The following is a 19,981-nucleotide window of genomic DNA, read 5'->3' as shown; positions in this document are numbered from 1 at the left end:
CTTGTTTAATTGTAACACTATGGGCGGGACTATGGGTTGGTAAACAGTTCATTCTTTCTTATTGCTCTATAGTAATTACTGTTTATAGTAAAGTCTGTGTTACTATTTGTTTCTCATAATTTAGTAATTTTAATTCAAAGAGTGAACAGATAATAAACCCAAAGTGTTACAATTAAAGTTGGTTTTAACCCTGAAATTACGGGAATTTTTGGGCTTCATAACTGCTTAATTGTTAGTCTAAAGTGTATAAAAGTATTTTTTTTTTAATTTTGACCAACTTTGAGAAATTTGCACCAAAAATTGTTTTAAAAAAACGGGTCCTAGACATTTTTATCTAGTTTTTAAAAATTAATAAATCAATTTTTTTGAACCAAGGCTAATAATTTAGCAATTATGAGGCACAAAAGTTCCAGGGTTAAGACCACCCTTAAGCCTATAAACTGGCGCGCAACCCAACTGAAAAAGCAAGGGAATGTACGACAATTAATTCACACGACGATGATGATGATAATGATGATGAAGATAATGGTGATGATAATAATGATGATGAAAAGATTCCGATTAGTGCAGTACTCTATAGTTACCTAGAAATTGCACAATTGTTCTCAAAATGTGATTAAAATTTGATTATGATTACGGAGAACAGAGGTGAACACACTTAGCGCGAATCCAATGCCTCATCCTGTGTGGTGGTATTAGCACAATATACAGGGTGTATCAAAATTAAGTATACAGTTTGAAAAATGCCGCTAGATTAAAAAGTACGAGGTCTTTGTTCAAAATTCTCTAGTTGATAACTTAATCAACATCTTGTCCTCCTACAGCTGAAAAATTACTGGCGTGTGACCATTAATAAGGATGTGATTGCTACTTTTGTGAGCCGAGTACAAAAAGCAGTTGCGCGAAGTCAATTGGGTTTAAATGCCTGGTGTTTGTTATTTTTGTGCAGCCAAGAGAAACATGCAGGTGTACAGATCACTTGTCTTCGTTGTTAGGGTTCCAATCCTGTGCATGTGTGAGTTACATAACCCGTGACTTTTGGTAAATCTGGGCAACTATCTCCTTACATATGCTAGGTTTTACTTCACAAGGAGAATAGCAACATTGAAATGGATATTCCATAGTACACGCCAGGGCAAAGGGCCTTCCTTGCTACAGTGTACCATCGCACCCAGAGTCTATCAGAAGTGCTTCGGAGATTCCGTCAGCAGTACCCAAATGCACGTCCCCCTTCACGTGGTGCTATTTACAAAAATGTTGCGAAGTATCAGATAACTGGAACGAGTCGTAATCTGAACAAAGAACATTGTGGTCGCCCCCGAACTGGAAGATCTGCTGCTAATATCCTAGCAGGCCGTAACACCCTGCAGGCGGGACACGCAGGAAGTCAAATTAGCTACCATCGAAATGGACTTGGAATACCATCTGCAACCTTTAACAGAATAACTCGTTTATGACTTGCGATTTCATCCCTATCAGACGATAAGGAGACATCAACTTCAGCAAGCAGATCACCAACGTCGCATTGTGTTCTGTCAGTGGCTTCTTGCCCGTCAACTACGTTTCCTGGAGGATTTCATCATTGGCGATAAAGCAGAGTTTGCATTAAATGTTTTCACAAGTCCTCCTGAAGACCTTGATAAACTTCAGAGAAGCATAATTGCACAAGTTGATATTCTCAGGCAGAACAGACCTCTCATTAGACGTGATGTGAACGCCATGTTGAGAAAAGCCGAAATCTGCATACAGAAGAGTTGTGGGCATGTGGAAGACTAAGACTAAAACTGTCAATAACCGTAAACTGTAAAGTAAGTGGTGAGACTTTTTTGTGATTTGTATGTTGTTTTGATTTTAATCGACTTCGCGCAACTGCTTTTTGTACTCGGTTCACAAAAGTAGCCACCAAATCCTTAATATTGGTCACACGCCAGTGACTTTTCTGCTATAGGAGGACAAGATGTTGATTAAGTTAACAACAAGAGAATTTTGACCACAGACCTCATACTTTTTAATCTAGCGTCATTTTTCAAACTGTATACTTAATTTTGATACACCCTGTATATTATATACTGCGCCAATAAAGTTTCCTTACACTTGGAAAAATAATCACAATTTCAAAACTGAGCAAGATTGAGGTAAATTTGTTTTTTTGATAGATGCACAGCACATTGAATCCAATGTGACCTCAAAAAGTAATGTTACAAGCAATTGAATAGACGAAGGTGAACAAAAGGTTAAAAGTGACAAACTGGCCTATACAAGGCGGAAAAAGATACCAACCAGCACAACAAAGAGAAAACACAGTTTCTTCAATGAAGCGTTATTTAAAGCAGTTTTTATTTCAGTTTTTATTTCTCTGTACTTTTCATAACTGTCATTTTATTTGTCAGTTCTTTTGTTTCAGTTTTCTTTTGTTCCTTTTGTTTGAAATTAATGCCAAACGCATAAATTAGCCATTCACTACTCTCAAACCAGATGTATAGTCTGTGGAGTTTTGAATAGGCCCGTTTGTCACTTTTAAAACGGGACCTTTGTCTAATCAAATGCTTGTAATTTTGTCACATTGGATTCAATGTTTGGAAATTGTGATTATTTTTCCAAGTGTAAGGATACTTTATTGGCGCAGTATATAAGGTTTGTATGCACATTTTTAATCGCAGAATGTACACAGATTTTGATAACAAAATGATTAATGCACTGCATGATTTTTTTGAGATTTGTTCAATGAAAGTTTGCACTCATCGCGCATGGAGTCAGTCATTGACCTTAAGACTGATATAATTTTCTTTGTACGTTGTACACCAGTTATGTGAGAAAATAATCGCTTAGATACCAAAGGCAAAAATAGTTGTAAGACTATCAATTTCATGGTTGTACATGACTCAGGTAACTAATTAGGTCACAAAAAACTATAGCGTGATCAAAAAGTACTACCACTGGTCATGCTGTCGCTGAGTAGTATTCATTCTATTGTTAAGGTGATACTACACCCCCTGATAAATTTGTGACTAATTTTCCATTGTTCTCAAAAAATAACTACACACAGGTAACAAAAGTTATGTATATTATAGGGGCAAGGAATCCAATTACTTCACTGTAATTTCAGTGATTCAAGACAAGTGGTTCATTATGTAATGATGAAATGAGATACATTCTAGCGGTACCTCTTTTCTTATCATAAATAACGTATCGCTTGTCTTGAGTCACTGAAATGCTAGTGTAGTAACTGGATTCCTTGCCCCTATAATATACATAACTTTTTGTTACCAGTGTGTTATTATTTTTTGAGAAAAGTGGAAAATTAGTCATAAATTTATCAAGGGGTGTAGTACCATCTTAAGGTGTGATAGGTAAGACTTGGAAGGGACTATTTGAGTTTTATCTTACTTGTTGTTGACCGTTGTTGTATGTTCATTGTTCATATTATTCATGACTCTTTTTTCGATAAATCGTCACGATCACGGTGTTACCGGTCACACAACTCTACTTTGAACATTAAGGATTAATAATACGTTTTGTTACAATTGTCATGATCTCAAAGACATAATATGACTTCTGGGGAGTTTATCAAAGATGGTGGCCCTATTATCATTATTCAATTTTAATTGCATGGGTGGTTGAAGATGTATTACGTTCACACCTAATTCATAAGGGTGAAACGCACAGTAAGCATTATTTGGCCCAAATACCAGCAGTAAATCAGAACAACTACGTGAAACCTCTTTTAGTAAAGTGTCCAGTTACCTATTCGCAAATTTGACGTTTATTCAAAGTTTGTGCCCCCTTGTGTTCTTGAAGAATGGGTATTTTTTTAACCCTTAACATGCGTGTTGGCGGGTACTCACGATAATTTTTAAACAATGCCGTTGTAAAATTCAGAACTGCGCTTTGTTTTATTAACAATGGAAGCAACATTTGAAATAAGCATAATACTTTTTGGTTCCGTAGATAAATATTTACCATCAATAGTAAGGAAATACAATTTACTATAATTATTAGTTAGATTTTGTAAAATGTAAAACTTTCAACGTGTTTGCATATAAAGCTTTGAAGAAAAAAAAGGTATTCTAGCTTTTGTATTGTCATAGGTAAACAGTGCATTCCGGTTAGATAGGTGTATGCCCGCGCCACAAGCGACAGTGAATGGTGAATGACTGAGGCTTATTAAATAGCACGGTTGCAAAGCATTCAGTACGAGCAAGAGATGGATGGTGGATTGTCTACTATTGCTTTATATAAGAACTGAACATGGCGCAGTCAACACACACGGTTTGAACAGGCTTGTTCTGACTGCTTGGCAGCTTGAGTGTGTTTATTGTGAGAAGAAAAAGCTAGCAAAGCAAGATTTTAGGAGACAGGAACAACTGCAAGCATCCTATCTTAAAATAATGTAAGTATCGATTGAAATTCTAAGTAGGTAGTCGGCAAGACCGGGAATTCTTTATTATGATCATTATGATTATTTTTTCCATGCTTTTACTACTCATCATAATGCGTTGCAGACAGTATTCAAGCAAGGTGAGCTATAGGCATTTCATGCTTGCATTCGGTAATAGTTTCCAAAAGCTATCCTATTTGTGGGTATACGCAGAAACGCAATGCGGAAGAACCACTTGGCTAATACTATGCATGATGGTATCATTTCAACTTATACATAAATTGATTTTATATTTGATCAATTATGCAATTTTGTTATTTTTGACAAATTTACAGAATCTGTTGATTTAAATTAAATGTTGGCGAAGTAAGGGTTAAGGCGCTCTCACTGCTCAGACCTTTTAGAGAGCACTAGAGCTGGGACTCGAGACTGTTCACCTGTTCAACCAACATGCCGTAAACATAATACACTCTCGTAATAGATAGAAAAGAGTAACGGCAGAATAATGGCAGGAATTATTTTCGAAAACTATGATTTTACTTCGCGCCGCATTTTACAGTTGATGATTTGGAATTTTAATAATTATACTGCAGTATTGACTTATCGTTCGTGCATGCCAATACATTAGGGCACTGAGGTAAGTCACAGTGGGACTATAGCAATCAAGATATGCAAACGATTATCTATAATGAAACGCTAGATTTCTAGGTTTTAAGACTAATTAATTAAGTAGGTCACTTAATTAACATTGCTACCTTTAATTACAATTAATAAATTAATAAGTTCGCTTTCTGCTAAGGGACGGGTTTACTGAATTATATAATTTCTTTGAAATTGTCCCCAATATGGGCCTTTATTTACTTAAGCTTTGCGTTGCCTCAGGGTTCATGCGCGTGGCTCACGGCGCGGTACACTAGGCATTCTTTCCTGAACCACAGATATTGTGCCTGAACTTGCTTTGCCAGCCGTATATTTACTTTTACTATGTCGCGAATTTTAGGCTATTCCTGTTGAAAACCATACACCCCTATGGAAAACATTACCTAAATCTTCAACACAGGGAGTGTGAATTGGAAATGAGGTTACCTAAACGAGTGGCTCCATCTGAAATCTACACCCCTTGTGTTTCAGATTAAGGGCATGTCTTCCATAGGCATGATAGGGGGAGCATGGATTTCAACTGGACTAACTCATTTTGCAACGTTGACTGCAGATATTGCTTAACATGTGTTCGTCTTCTGTTGGCATTTTCTTACATATCCTCTGATATTTAAGAATTAATGATTTCTTGCACGGTATTTATAAATGAATACGGCATGCCGGAACATTATTTTAGAAAACAAAACAGATGAGATCTTCATTGTATTTATTATTATTGCCAATTGCGCCATTTATTTAAATCAGCGATTATGGGAAAACTCACAAACTACCCAATATGTTAAAGAATACATCTACACTTTTAGACGATGTTGTAATGCACACGAGACGATGCGAACATGTGCAGTTCTTTGCCAGAGTACGGTACACTAGTGTACTTTAATGTGGAATGCATTTTACAAAAAGGTATTGAGCAATGATTGTGCCTGTGTTGTTCATCGTGTTTATTACGAGATGTACCATGAAGGAAGAGATATAAAATTGTGACAAAGAGGAACTTTTGTCAGTTGTATCGGATTTAGTGTGCATTAAGGGTTTGGCCACCCATTATCTGCACAGTATTTTTAGTGGGACCTGTGCCAAATTGCTTTCGGAATACGAGGAATGTCCTTCTGATATCAGACAATTTAGAATTTTTGAAATTCGCGATTTAGTACAAATTTTTGGAAAATTATTAGAAAATGTACATTTGACAATCCTCGAAGTAAATTAGGTAGACTTTAGATGTAATACTACTACTTAAAGTGTTTGTAGCTGGGATGAAAAGCCGACGATCATATGAAATATCAAGTTTACTTCGAGGTCTGTTAAATGTCAAAAATATCAATTTGTAATAATTTGCCACATAATCAATTTATATCTCGAATTTAAAAAAATCAAATTAATTTGATATCAGAAGGACATTCCCCGTGTTCAGAATGCAATTTGGTGTGTCTGGTGTACTCACAGGTCCCACAAAAAATACTGTGCAAATAATGGGTGACCAAATCCTTAATGCACACTAAATCCGATACAATTGACAAAATTTCATCTTCGTTACAATTTCATATCTCTTATCCTTAATGCTACATCTCGCAATGAACATGATGAGCAGCACAGGCACAATTATTGTCAATACCTAAAAATACGGTGCAATGGTGGATTACGGAGCCCTTATATCATAACATCATGTTGTTAAGACGTGATATGATCTGATCTAACATGACTAGGACAAATATTTTCAAAATTTCCTACCTGTAACTAAAGGTATTCAATGTAGCATAGATATTTAAAAGAGTGTATGAACAGCATGAACGGTCTTTAAATCTATAACATATTCGCCGTTTTAACCCCAACTAACCGTAACTTAAAACGATTTATTGATCAATGTATCTATTGAAAGTTCAAATTGTTTTTGAAGGGATTTCAACGCTTATGATTTGTTGGAAAATATAAACTACCCATTCCTCATCTATAACATAAATTTGAGTAAAAGAAAATGTCACTGTTGCTGTAGCAGACATGACAAGTCAGACACTATTATATCTACATTTAAATATTAACGATGCGTGATAACAAGTACATGTAATGCATTATTCTCTACTCATTCAGTTGGAAGATAATCAAATTATGACACCTGTATATCAATTTACCATTAGGAAGACAATTGAATAAGGAGAACGAGAAGCGATGTTCCGTCCCGGTGTTACGCTCAAATGAATTATGTACATGTGTCCATGAATTATGTACATGTGTCCAGGTATATTGAATATCCCAGGTATGCACTGTATCACTTATCGTCCTTGACGTACGTTTATACATTATTTTGAATGGGGTTAAAATGACGTTTGTGTTAAAGCATTAATGAATTTTAATTTTGCTATTCTTTATTCAAAATGTTGAAATAATATTAGTAATTGCCGGAAAGGGTTCCTGTTCATTTTAAGCTGATCAATGCTGCAAGAAACTCCACTGGTTATTTTGGCCATTTAACATGTAGTTTTATGGGAGGGCATTCAAGTTTTATTTTTAATTATGACTTTATGTCGAACTTTGCTCTGTTGACCTACAAAGACAACACATTTGCCGATTCCAAGGTGCAAGTTGGGACACGTGTAAACATTATAAATATGCCAAAAAAATCAGGTTTGAAAAAAAATACAAAAAAAACCAATTTCATATTATAAGATCGTATATTATGGCTTTAAGAGATAAAAAGTACATTATGTTTTCCATACACTTTAAAAAAATCTAGGCCCATGCCTTACACTACCCTTTCGTTATAGATGGTAAGGGACAGCAAACGTCTGGTTTTATTTCCCAGCAAATCATAAGCTTCCAAATATCTAAAGAATGATTTGAGTTTCAGCGGTTTTTTTTTAATGACATGGATATTATTTTCTTACCGCACTCGTCCTTTAAATCAAGGATTGGACATATACAAAACACAAATGGATACAAGACAGTACAAACATGTCTAGCTATGTGGCAAAGTGGTTATTTAAAGACCCATTCAGTGATCCCAGCGCAAGTGTAAAACAATTAAAATGGTTTATAAATTGATGAAAAGTGAAGGACATGTCATTCAAATTGTTATTTGGTATTTTTGAAATTAAAAACTTAGCTAAAACGAAGAAAACAGCAGTATTGACAAACCCCATTCGAATACACGTAGCTAATTCGGTATAATAAAATTACAGATTCATGTAAAATGCCTTATTTTGTCTTTGATTACACAGCTTTCGGCCGAACCACTAGCAGGCTATGTTAGCACATCTATAACAATAATAAATAAGGTACCGAAATCAGAATTTTGATGATTTTTACGTTCGTCCGGATGAGCAAATCACTGAATGGGCTTTTTATGTGTTTTCACCATTACGTGGGGTGGGGTGTATTTCATAAAGCAATATGAGCATACAGGCCGAGTCAAAAAGAAGTAAACTCATGTTTGAGGGGCTGTAACGCGAGATATGTAAAGAATCTGCTAAAGATAAAAATACCACTGGAAAGAGGAAATTCTACACGTCTAAATAAAAAAAGAATTATTGCAATTGCTTGCAGCAAATTCAAGTTATACTCATTTGAATACAACCACCCATTTTTGTAGCTGCACACGGTTTCACTTCCCAAGTAGGGGCCTACCTTAATATATTGATTGGTAAGGCGCTATATTCAAATGCTTTTTAAGTTATTGGTGTGGTTTCGATCAATAATTCCTACATGTTAAAGAGCTCTTTTCAATATGAATTTTACCTCGTTGCACTACATTATAATAAAACGGGCCAAATGACAACACTGCACCACAATTTACCGCACGGGAGCGCACGTTTCTGTCGACGAAGTATCATGAAGCTATGAGTCCCACTGAAGTTCAGCGTCTTTTTCGTCTCCAATTACCTACAGCTAACCGGGTTTCATGTAAGGGAGCAGTATATAAGAATGTGAACAGGCTCAATGTGCATGGGACACTAAGGAACAGACAGCCGGAAGCTTCAGGCAGACCACGAACTGCTAGATCACAAGTGAACATAGCTAGAGTTAGACATGCGTTACAGCAAGACCAAAGATCAGCTCAATCCTTTACCTAACATTCCCCAATCAAGCTTCTGCCAGATCGTTCGTAACGAATTGAATTGGTATCCATACAAACTATAGTACCGTCATGGACTTTGTTGAATATTAATTAAAAGCAAAAGTTGTCTTTACAACAATAAATCCTGTTAGCACTTTGCTGATTCGTCGAAATTGAAATGGATGAAAATCAATCGGCCGTGTGCAGCTACAAAAATGGGTGGTTGTATTCAAATGAGTATAACTTTAGTTTGCTGTGAGCAATTGCAATAATTCTTTTTTATTTAGACGTGTAGAATTTGCTCTTTCCAGTGATATTTTTAGCAGATTCCTTGCAGATCTCGAGTTACAGCCCCTCAAACATGAGTTTACTTCTTTTTGACTCAGCCTGTATACTGTTCAATGCGATATACCTTGAAGTGAAAAAAGAAACTAAAATGACATTGAGACGAAGAGGTAATTGTCAATTGCATCGAAATTTAGTTTGCTTTAAGGTGGTACTACACACCCTGATAAATTTTGTGACTAATTTTGCATTTTTCTCAAAAAATAACTACACACTGGTAACAAAAGTTACGTATATTATAGGGGCAAGGAATCCAATTACTTCACTGAAATTTCAGTGATTCAAGACAAGTGGTTCATTATATACTTTAAGAAATTAGGTACATTCTAGCGGTACCTCTTTTCCTATCATAAATAACGTACCGTATGTCTTGAGTCACTGAAATCCCAGTGTATTAACTGGATTTCTTGCCCCTATAATATATAGCTTTTGTTACCAGTGTGTTATTATTTTTTGATATATATAAATGCAAAAATAGTAACAAAATATTTATCAAGGGGTGTAGTACCACCTTAAATCATATTATATGGTGTTATTGTCACGACGTGGCGAGACCTGATCCAACAAGACCAGAATCGATCAATTTGAAATTTGAACGTTTACCATTTTGTTGTTCATATACTTTATGTCTGTTGTCCACGGTTTACTATTGTTTTGGTCTCTCCTTGCTTTTGTAAATCTCAAATTTAAATTGTGAGTGGATCCGATTGCATTGGCTTAAGGGAATAAGGGAAAGTTGAATCCACACGACACTTTTGCCAAACGGACGAGATCGATATTTGACCAAATACGAAAATGATCCACTAAGTTGAGCGTATTGATGGGTTAAAATGACGTTTACGTTTCATGCACTCTTTATGCTATTGACTACCCTTTCCTTAGAGATGGGAAGGGGCAGCAATCTGTTGGTTTCATTGTTTCTTAGCAAATCGCAATCTGTCAACTATTTGGGTAACAACTTAAGTATGTTCTTAAAATGGAATGAACATTGTTTTTTCTCACAGTACTCCTCACTTAAGGTATCTAGACAATGTTAGATGCATACACAAGGGTGCATATATATGTCAAATTATTTCATTAAAGTTGAGATGTTTTTTTGCGAGATGTACCTCGAATTGTAGATGTAAAATTGAGACAAAGAGGAAATTTGTTCATTGCATTGGAATTTAGTTTTGATTTAAAATCATATTTATGTTGTTACCTAATTCAATAAGACCAACATCGATAATTTTTCAAATTGTCACGTTTACCACGTTTACCATACTAATGTTGCATATATAATCTAAAATCTTAAAGCTACATTCGGCATTGTTGGTCGAAGCAGCCAAAAAAAAAAACCACCCGATTTTCATTATCAAAAACAATATTGTTGAAAAATAACAATAACGTTTTGCAAACGTCCATTATATACTTTGAAAACCTGCTTGATTTATTGTTGTTAATGAGTTATGTACTATTTACGATAGTGTTGTTGTTTCAGCCCCCTTTACAACATGACCCAAGAACAACAGGACCTACAAAGTATATCTGTTACATTTCAATTCTTTTACACACTCGGTATGAAATGATCAATGCAATTTTCGGACAAGCTTACTACCATTCTCAGGATGCTGGCTGTAAACTACAGAATCGGGACAGTATAAAATAGTTGCTAATCTTATAAATGTTATTATAATACATGTACACGTTGCGCGATCTATTTTCCGATGTTTACTGCTGTTTTGTCTCTCTTTGCTGTTGTCTACATATCTCAAATACAAGTTGATCAGACTTGAGAAAAATTTAAGGTTAGCAACTATTTTAAACTGTTGCGATTTGGTAATTCACAGCATCTTGCGAATGGTAGTGAGCTTTGGCAAAAATTGCATTGATCATTTCATAGCGAATCTGTAGAAGAATTCAAATATCACAAGTACTCTTGTAGGTCTTGTGGTTCTTGAGTTATGTTGTAAAGAGGGCTGAAACAATAACACTTTGGTTAAACGTACATAATTTATTCACAACAATAAATCAAGCACGTTTTCAAAGTATATGATTTGTAGAATGAACTTTTGCAAAACATCAAAATGTTATTTTTCAATAATATATTGATTTAGATAATTAAAATCGATTTTGGCTGCTTCGAACAACACTAGATCGTGTAGCCTTAAAACCATCCAGGGCAACACGTCTTGGATACTTTAACAAACGGACAAGATCGATATTTCGGTATGTCACGTCATTGAATTATACATGCAGTAAGATTAATATAAAAAGTTTTTTCCTAAAATGTGTTTATTGGTTTGGAATTGCAATAATTTAAATTCATAAAATTGCAATTGAAGTTGAATGTTTTATTTATTTAACATATAAAAAATTGTTTTTGGTTCGTTTGGGCTGCTTTAAATTACATTATGGGTAAGGTAGTCTAATTCATTATGTCGTGAACTACACATTCGCAAGGAAACACTAAAAGAACAAATAATGTATAACCGTAATGTCAAGGACCATCGGTGAGATACCCTGGGATATTCAATATAGTTGGACACATGTACATAATTCATTTAAGCGTAACATCGATTCGCCTTATTAAATTGTCTCCCTGATTGTAAATAGTTACACACGTGTCATGCTTTAATTATCTTCTGACTGAATAAGGGAGGGAATAATGATTGACTGATGTGTTTGTTAGTCACGTATCATTATTAATTAAATCTACATTTTTAGTGTTTGAAGTGTCAGTATAATTCGAGGGTTGGGAGCCATTATATTACATGATTATATTACATAATACATTTGTATATTACATATTTACATGATATACCTAACGTCATGTGTTGGAAAAACAAAATGAGCATAAAGTCGCCAGGCCATTATAGAATTTTCTGAATCAATATATTATTGAAAAATAACACTTTGGTGTTTTACAAAAGTTCATTCTACCAATCATATAATATACCTTGAAAACTTGCTTAATTTATTGTTGTTAATGAGTTATGTACGTTTTACAAAAGTGTTGTTGTTTCAGCCCTCTTTACAACATAACTTATGAACCACAGGACCTACAAAAGTATATCTGTGATTTTTGAAATCTTCTGCACGCTCGCTATGAATTGAGCAATGCAATTTTTGTTAAAGTTCACTATACCATTCGCAAGATGCTGTGAACTACTTTTTTTCTGCTGCTTCGACCAACAATACATCGTATACCCTTAAGCGTGACAAAATTCAATAGAAAACAAAAGACGTCGTGGAGGATATATTGATTTTTGAAGACCAAAGCAAGGAGCCAACATTATACTCATTTTGTGAGAGCTGGTCATAGTGAATTACGGCTTTCTGGTTCTGAACCCTCGAATTATTGCTGTCTGCTACAGAAAATTGACTTTTTATTGTACTCAATATTAATAATATTTTGAAGAGCTCTGTTGCAAAAGGCCTAAACATACACCTCTGGCTGAAATTGAGTTATTGGTAAGATATTATAGTGTGGGTAAAAATACACATTTTGGTGGTTGTTTGAATTTCGTACCACCTTCTCTTCCGGAGATATCGTATTATTTTCCGTTTGTGAAATCTTAGGAAAATTCCAGAAATCTGAACTTAAAATGAATATAAATAAAATGATTTGATATATAACAGTTAGCCTTGAATGTTCTTTAACTATTAAAACCAAAATGAACCGTTTTGGGGTCACTATGTTTGGAAAAAAAATCATTTTAATGAACAAAAGTTGTAGCTTCGGAAATGCTCAAAAATGGCATTTTGCCGGATTTAATTAAAAATTCATAATTAAAAAAGTAAATGAGATATTTCAATTTTTCTTTTTGATTTTGAAAGCATTAGTCGGGTCAAGACATGAACGCAAGAAGACCATTAGTCCACTTGGCCCCTCAATATGTTTACACTAAAGTTCTTAGGGTTTTATAATGTTTAATACATGTTCCAGAGTGAAAACAGCATGAAAGGTTGTGAAAGATTTGTTTTGGCCCCTGAACATGTATAAAACATTACCAAACTTATACGAAACTATACGCAACCTGAGTGTATACATGTTGAGGGGCCAAGTGGACTTAAGGTCTTCTTGTGCTCAGGTCATCAGGTTACATAAAGTAGTGCAAACAAATGGGCTCAAATGTGATTGCAAAGATGGTTTCTAGAAGACGGGTAAATGTATTTTGTTGCAAAAGCCATTACATCCATAAAAGACGCGATATAAAATAAATAATAAAATAAATAAGAAGGCTTGAATATTGTACCAAAAATATTCTTTTAGTTTCTATTCATCAACACTTTATCCAAACCCAAATTGAATCCAATCGAACAAGCAATACTTGCACAATTAAAAAAGCTGTTTTTCTTAAAAAGTCAAAAAGTGGATTTAAGAGCTTTTGCAACAAAGCTTTTCATACATGTATTATGAACATTGTATAAATTAGCCCTACCACATGGCCTTTTCTTACATAAAAAAATCTGCAGGACACCATTTATGTTTTCACAGTCTTTTAAAAATCTAAGCATTCCACTCCTCAGATGGGAAAGGGTAGCTTATACAGAAACTTCTGGTTTGTTCCCTTAACAAATACATATCGTAACCTGTCAAATATCTGCAAAACAATTTCAACTTTTACTGCGGTACAACAGTGACTTTTGTACAAGCTAATCCTAACCCTAACCCTAATCCTAACCCTAACCCTAATCCTAACCCTAATCCTAACCCTAATCCCAACCCTAAACTAACCCTAAACTTAACCCTAACCCTAGCCCTAATTTCGTGTAAAATTACATGAAGGAATAACCCAAATTAGGCTATTATACAAATTGTTCAAAGAGCTTATTTTCAGATGGGCTTCACTTATATTTTTAAATTGCATATCCAAGATTTTTGCTTGGTATCACAAGAATTTCATGATTTACCCAAATATACCAAAAGAAAGTACTATAAATTCCCAATTTGAACTCGATCGTAGAATATTTCTTGCAGTCGGAAAGCAAATTCGACACATGGAGTATCAGCCATGTTATTGATGTGCCCATGAGGTGTTAGTAATTATAGTAATCATAGGGTTTATGAAGGGTGATACGTACCTTGCCACCTGACTTAAATATTGGAATTTAACATTGCGTGCTCAATACAGGTGTAGAATGAATTGGAATCCAAATCGCATAAATCAATCCGAGAAACTCGTGAAAATGTTCTTTACATTAGTGTGAGTCAAAATGATATACACCTAAAAATACTTAGCAGACACAATTAAAGGAAGGTGATCAGATATATTTGGAAAACCGAATTCTTAAAACTTATGTATAACATAAAATGTACCTTTCAAGCATTAATGCAAAAAGAACATGTAAATGTTCCTTGTAAATGCGATTAATTCCTTATGGAATTACTGACATTTATAGAGCGTGAAACTGGTTGTCTACAGTGTTTTTAAGTTAATGATAATCATAATGATCCTGTAATAAACTGATATCAAAATAATATTTTTTAATCAAAAAACTGTTGCATTAGTCTCTAACGTGGTATACCACAATTAAGACTAATTCAACAGTTTTTTGATGATTTCTTCGGAAATATACCGATCTGGAACGCCTAATTTCAATATGAAGAGGTTGTCAATCAGGGTCGCCCATCTTTAAATGCCCATTCAGTCATCCCAGCGAAGGTGTAAAAAAATTAAAATTGTTTATAAATTGCCTAAGAGTGAAGGATAAGTCATTACATTACAAAACAGCAGCATTGACAAAGTCGAAGCCCCATTCAAATACATGTAGCTAATTTCAATACTGAAGTAGAAAATTTTTTAATTCATGTAGAATGTCTCATTTTGTCTTTGATGCGTGGCTTTCGGCTTAACCACTAGCAGGCTATGTTAGCACATCTATGACAAATTACCAATAAAGGTGCCAACATTTTTACGATCCTCCGGATACCATGAGCAAATCAATTAATGGGTCTTTAAGCAGGCTAAGTATACTTGATGCACTACAATTATTGGTCCTTGTGTTGACATTTGTAGTAAAATTGCCATATCTTATGATTAAAATAAACTAATATCTAAAATTCGAAACGTATGTTACGGTGAAAACGACATCCTATCATAAGCGCAACGTTAGTTTGATCAAAATTGACCACGATTCCAGAAACTAAAAATAGCTGGGTACAGGTCTTTTTGACTCACCTGTATTTGCTCTGATCACTACCTATTACGCATAGTACAGCTGCCAGTGTCACATTTCAAAAAGCACGGGGCTTTACATGAATTCGTGTTTACTAGAAAGTTGTAGTCAATTTTGTGGTTCAACACCATTGTCATGCCTAGTTTAGAACAAGAAGGATATAACATTTTTTTTTAAACCGAAGTTGATTTATAGCTGAATCTTGTGAAGTTAAGATTTGAGTGTATGTTTTATAGTATATTATCGAGAGATTTATTGCACCTGTCTGCCAAGTAATTTTAACAACTTCTGCAATGATCCATCAACTTCTGACTGACATTGTCACATAATATTATATGTCTCTTTTAGTCCCTAACTTCGAAACACGTTTATGATGAATATCATTCATTTTGAATCACTAACAAATATTTACTATATGCTATGCCACTTTAAGGGGACACGACGATTTTCATTATTTAAATCAATATATTATTGAAAATAATACTTTGGTGTTTTGCAAAAGTTCATTCTACAAATCGTATACTTTGAAAACGGCCTGATTTACAAAGGCATTGTTGTTTCAGCCCTCTTTACAACACAACTCAAGAACCACAGGTCCTACAAATGTATATCTGTGATATTTGAATTTGTATCTTTTTTCAAAATGTGTTTGAACATCAGCACCAGCTACAATTCTTTAGTCATCAGTTATCATTTTTTACAATGGGCCTTACCGTTTTCCTTTTCTTTAAAACAACGCGTTCTGTTACTTTATTGTTAAAATTCTAAATTTGATTTGCATGCTCAATTGATGGGTTCGCAGGAGAAGGTAGTAAACAACCCTTTCGTGCTATTGATAATGTGAGCGGCAAATTCCTCCGCTGATCACCTGTGTGATGTATTCTAACCAGAAACTAAAACAATATACGAATTCGAGCAGAACAAAATATTAAATGTATCTTGTATCTCCTAGTGTTACGCTCCCTCCATGCATGCTGCTAAACAAGGCTCATTAAAGTGGTTATGTAACAGGATTAATTACCATAGCGATAAGTGAAAACAACTTTTGAATTATTGCCCTGCACTAGGCGTACCCTGTAACATCGTACCATAGATTATCAAAGATGGGCATAGAGACCTGGAACGTAATTCTTTGGACATTTCACATAATGCAGAGTCCATGTATACGTTTCATTCGCACCTGTATGATTAGTGTCTTTGAAACGAGCGGTGTTGTATTCAATCTATGATTGCACACATACACAGACATTCGAGGTGCAGGGCAATACATACTAAATGTTGCTTCCCAAAGCTTAAGTTTATACAGATCACTGTCAAGCTTTTCAAGTCATTTTTGGTGTCTAAGTTTTGCTTCTTAAATCTATGCATATCACTACCTTGCCTTAAAAGTTACCTTGGCTCGAAAAATAAGGCGGGCTTCGTAGTGTTTACGCACTCATATTTATTGTGATCCCTGGTGATACCAAAATACCGTCAAACCGACAGTCAGTAAAGGATTGTTCGACCCATAGTAATTTCGTGTCTGCCGAGCATGACGTGCTACTCATTCTATCTGATATCAATATTTTAAAAATATTACATTTACTGGTTGGTACTATTCAGCACAAGCAGCAACAAACATCGTATTGATCAATAATATAACGAGACAATTGCAGTTCTGAAGTTGGATGCTATTTTTATGAACACATTTTGAGATGTATTAGCCAGTGGTCACTGAACTAATTCTAAATTGCGTTTATGTTAAATATGACCCTAAAATCCTATCTCACACTACCAGATTCATATTGAACTGCCCCCAGAGTACACGGCTGCCCATCTACTTCACTGGAATACTGATTGAGTACCCGTGTGGTTATTCTAGAGTACACACATCGGAATCACACATACAATACACCATTACTGGATTGGGTACTCTCTGGTACTCAATAAGCCATATTATAACATTTTCAAACAAAATAGATCAGCATTTATTTACCATAAAATGTTAGCTGTTACTGTCAGATGTATCCCCTTTTATTTTTGAGCCGAACAACTACGGCAAAGCAAAGAAAATTGGAATTTACTACCAGCGCACATGTCGCCAATACGTACCACTTCTTCGGTCATGTTGTGGTACGACCCTTTGTTGTGTATATCACCGTCCCGCACGCCGTGACGTACTGTGTGTTATGAACATCGTGTATCACGGCTGTTTGATGTATACAGAATTGGCGTCATTATTAACTAAATGCAAACTATAGATGGCGCTATTTATCCTAAATCAAATTTCTTTATTTGCAAGGGCTAGGTGGTTAATTAAAACAGCTGGAATAGGTGAAACAAGCAACAAGGAAATTTTATAAACATATTTTATCAAACAAAAGTAGGAATTATTTGTATTAAAAGCTTGAAACAGTAATTTCCAGTAACTAAATAGCGCCACCAATTTTGTCATTAATAGATACATTTTATATATGAAAAAGCTATAAAAATGCTATAAAAGTGAATAATTTTGTAACAGAGGGGAAATTAAAGTTGAGAATGACTCAAAAGCCTCTGTATACATTAGCATGATATCACATATAGCTGTTTAAGCCTAAAATTTGGCTGTAAAATTAATAAATGATCCCATCAAACAACCGTGGTATGCGTTCGACTAATAATTCCATCGTAATAATAAAGCGCGGATTTCGGCGTTTTATTCAAAATCTCAGATTTTGACAAAACTACAGCACCTAGAGTCTTGATTTTTGCAGGGTATATTGGTTTAATAAAGTACAATTTAATCGTGTAAAAAAGGAATTTTAAAAATTCAGTGAGGGCGTCTTCCTCAGCAAATGTTATAATATGGCTTTAAGTAGCTGGGCAGCAGTGTACCTCTAGGTTTGGCAGCAATACGACAGTTCTTTGCTCTATTGGCCTGCATAGCGTCCAATCTCTGTGTTTTGACTCGTATGGCTTCTGCATGCTACGGTGAGTTGAGGATTTTAATATCACCTCTCAAGGTTAGCAACTATTTTAAACTGTTGCGATTTGGTAGTTAACAGCATCTTGCGAATGGTAGTGAGCTTTGGCAAAAATTGCATTGATCATTTCATAGTGAGTGTGTAGAAGAATTCAAATATCACAGATATATTTTTGTAGGTCCTGTGTTTCTTGAGTTATGTTGTAAAGAGGGATGAAACAACAACACCTTTGTAAAATGTATATAACTCATTTACAACAATACATCAAGCCGGTTTTCAAAGTATATAATTTGTAGAATGAACTTGTGCAAAACATCAAAGCATCAATAATATATTGATTTAGATAATGAAAATCGATTTTATGGTTGCTTCGACCAACAATACCTAGTCTACAGTTAATTTGCCAGCTTTCTTGTGCATTTATGAACTTTATGAACATCCTAAAAGTTTTTGCCCTACCCTGCACATTACAGATAACACAAAGATAATTTATACCATTGACATACTATACTAATTAGGAAAGTTTACCGTCAAGGTATTTCACCGCATCGGATAATCATGATAGTATAATCTTCTGGTAGCAATAAAATATTGTATCCATTAAAAAGTGAAGAATGCTTCTAAATCCATCTATGCTTATGAATATTGCATATTTCTTAGTGATGACGTAACTGTATTGTCACAAGGGAGGTGTAATACTCGCTTATATTGACACCATTATGGGCATGTGTACGTCATCAACTTCAAAAAGAAGCAAAACGAAGTATTTGATATTCAAAGGCTGCCGTGTGTAATTTTGCACAGATTTTCCCTGTCTTTTTGACAATAGAAGAAAAGAAATATCGAAAAAATATTTTTTTCATTGATGGTATGTAACATGATGTCGGTCAAGTTAGGATTTTTTTTCTGTGTGATATTAGCTTTTCTTTTAAAGTCACAGTCAACTGGGGCATGCCAAAATTCACCGGATCCAATTTCTACACATTGAGCCATAGGCAATTTGTGATGTATTGATCACACCACGCTAAGTATAGCGGAAAGTGGAACAACTATCATGTTATCTACTACAATATCTACTTTGTGTAAACATGAAAAATCGCCAAATCTTTGAATATCGATGCTTAAATCACAGGATGGGATATTGTAATTCTTCTGCTTTACCCCTGACATTGAGTCATATTGTTTTCATAGTTCTTGGATTAGTTCTGGATTGTACATTTTTGATACATGCTGTTATTTATTCGTGATTGTTTTAAAGGAAGTATCCGACAATCACAACTTTATACCTTATATGTTAGAAAAATAATTATCAAACACGAATCACACGGCTTTCATTAAAACTTTCATTCGTTCATATTGACTATACAAAACTAATAAAAACAGCTATCTCTCAACACGAGATATTCAAAATTCCCGGGCGCCGACTGTCTAGTGCAATGA

General features: G+C 34.7%; 1 protein-coding gene across 1 annotated transcript in view; it reads left to right on the top strand.

Moving 5' to 3' along the window:
* The first annotated feature begins 4,178 nt into the window (after nt 1-4,178).
* LOC140168295 (neprilysin-1-like) overlaps nt 4,179-19,981 on the top strand; it is a 57,190-nt gene continuing 41,387 nt past the window's right edge. The window contains exon 1 of the mRNA XM_072191649.1: nt 4,179-4,390. The gene's annotated coding sequence lies outside the window, so the exon portion shown is untranslated. The remainder of the gene's footprint in view (nt 4,391-19,981) is intronic.

Source organism: Amphiura filiformis, chromosome 13, assembly GCF_039555335.1.
Source record: "Amphiura filiformis chromosome 13, Afil_fr2py, whole genome shotgun sequence".
In the NCBI taxonomy this organism is placed as follows: Eukaryota; Metazoa; Echinodermata; class Ophiuroidea; order Amphilepidida; family Amphiuridae; genus Amphiura; species Amphiura filiformis.
This window is presented reverse-complemented; position numbering and strand designations above follow the sequence as displayed.